The 2,500-nt window shown below is 55.8% G+C and overlaps 1 protein-coding gene across 1 annotated transcript in view; it reads left to right on the forward strand.

The window, feature by feature from the left end:
* The window catches only part of inpp4b (inositol polyphosphate-4-phosphatase type II B), a gene marked incomplete at both ends in the record, with an annotated part of 127,983 nt that overhangs the window by 71,176 nt on the left and 54,307 nt on the right, over positions 1-2,500 (forward strand). The window lies entirely within an intron of this gene.

Genomic DNA, 2,500 nt, shown 5'->3' on the forward strand with positions numbered 1-2,500 from the left:
GGAGAGAGAGAGGAGGGAGAGAAAGGAGGGAGGGAGGGAGAAGAGCGAGAGGGTCGAGAGAGGAGAGCGAGAGAGAGAGGGACTTCGGAAAGAAGATCAAGAAGAACGAGGCGCCCAACCTATGCCGACACGTCTCTCTCTCTCTCTCTCTCTCTCTCTTATAGGTACGCCTCCCCTGTCCGCCCCCCCCCCCCCCACCCCGTCCTTCCATTGTCATCATGTCATTGTCGGGCGTGCGGCGCCGGCGTGGGCCCCTGCGATTAGCTGGCGCACGTGGCGAGGTGGGCGGGCGGGGCCGGACTGGCACAGCTGCGCTCCATCACAACAATATCCTCCCTGCCGGCTTCGCCAGATTGACTAATGCAATTTGGCTCCTCACTTTTATTGCCTTTTGTTGAACGAAGGTATGTAGGGAGGGAGAGATGGATGGAAGGAGGGAGGAGAGATGGATGGAGGGAGGGAGGTGAGAACGGAGGGAGGGAGGGAGGGAGGGAGGAGAGTCTGTGCTGCGAGCGCCCGGGGAAGTCATTTCCTTAAGAGGTGCCAGGAGGAGAGGACGGCGGCTCCTGATTGGCTGTCAGTTTAGCGCGGCGGTGGGCTGGTGGGAGGGGGTCAGAGGTTAATCCGCTTCCTCCGCCGCCGCCGCCTCCTCCTCCACTGGAGGTCACCTCTTCATCCCCCTCTCTCCATCTGTCCCTCTCTCGCTCTCTCCTCTTTTCTCTCTCTCTATATCCCTCCCTCTCATTCACCCTGACACCCCCGTTACACCGAACGACCCTATCCGCCGCCCGCAGCCCCGCAGAGGTCAAAGGTCAGAATCTCAATCATCCGACGCGTAGCCCTCCTTCGTCCGTTCGGTGAACTCTCCCTCTCTTCCCCTGTGAGTCTCAGTCAGTTGAATCTCAGTGTTTCATCCTCCTGACCATCCGCCTGGCGTACCGCAGTCGTCCTGCGTCATCGCTTGAGCGTCCTGCGCCCCCCCCCCCGACGTTCTCGTAAAATCTCACCCCCAGCAGATTATCCTCCAATTAAATTAGACCACTACCACTCAGCCCCCCCCCCCCCTCTCCTCAACACGGCCCGCCACACAAAGGAACGCCACTTAACTTCCCCAACGCTCCATCGCCTCCTCGTTTGGGCCCGGCGGTCACCGTGGCAACGCACTCAAGACACAGACGCAAAACTAGGGATGTTAAGTGGGCACTTTTCTAAAAATGTGTACCTTTTCGAGATAACGAGGATCCAGGATGTTAAGTTTAATAGGCTACTTTCCTGGAGCTGGGGGTGGGGGGGGTGTAGTAGTGTGGGGGATAGATGAAGAAACCGAAAGTCATTTTCTTTTCAAAGGGGAAGAGTGGAGAAGAAGCGCTTATTCACGCTCGTGATTTCCAGCCCAGCTTTTATGGGCGGCATCACACATCTGACCGGCTTTGTCGCAAACTGTCATGTTTTTATTTATCTATTTTTGACTATTTCCTCTTTGTAAAAAAAAAAGCCTCGGACGGCTCTTCGTTATTGAGCGACTCCCCTCTCCGACAAGAAGAGACGCGGCGAGCGAGCGGACGGACGGACGGACGGGAAGGCCGTATTGTGGGGACGTCCTTTGTGAGGACGTTTTCCGGAAACGCGAGCGGCTTTTCTCCGCCCCCCCCCCCCCCACACCTCTGCCGGCGGGCCGATAAGAGTGTTAAGGCTGCTTCCCAGGTCCGCTCCGCCATTGTTGCTATTAGCTCCTCTCTGCTCAATTTGGGGGGGGGGGGGGTGCGGAAGGGTCTGGATTTGAACTGGTTTTAATAAGGAGAGCGGGCGAGTGAGGAGAGACAAGGAGAGACCAAAGTATGTTCTGGGAGTTTGGGTTCTCCCCCTGTCGCTGTATCGTAAACAAGCAATTAAAATGGAAATGGGGATGGACGTAATAGGCTGTAGCTTTAATAAGATGGTCTCTCTTTATTGTGCGCTCGGGCGACGAGAGAGAAGGACTGAGGGAGGGATGGAGGGAGAGAGAGAGAGAGAGAGAGAGAGAGAAGGGGATGAGGAGAAAGTGGTGAAGGTTCCTTGGAAGACGCGAAACGCCTTATCTATCACAGACACAGTTATTGATTATAGAATTTGATTTCATCCGCCGCACACCACATGGAGATATGACTTCTGCGGGGTCTCGACGCCCGTCCTTGAGTTGTGACGGGGTGCCAGTCCGTCTTGTCCATGTGAAATATGTCTCTTTTGGGCTGTGAAAACAGGATCAATTTGAATGTGTCATGGCGGCTAATGCACTTTTTCTCCTCTCCTCTCCTCTCCTCTCCTCTCCTCTCCTCTCCTCTCCTCTCCTCTCCTCTCCTCTCCTCTCCTCTCCTCTCCTCTCCTCTCCTCTCCTCTCCTCTCCTCTCCTCCTCTCCTCTCCTCTCCTCTCCCCCTCCCTCACTCCGTTCCTCAACCACTCTCCCTCCCTCTATCTCTCTTTCCCTCCCCTTCTCTCTCTACTTCACTCACTCACTCTCTC

Source organism: Borostomias antarcticus (assembly GCF_949987555.1).
Source record: "Borostomias antarcticus genome assembly, chromosome: 20".
Classification (NCBI taxonomy): Eukaryota; Metazoa; Chordata; class Actinopteri; order Stomiiformes; family Stomiidae; genus Borostomias; species Borostomias antarcticus.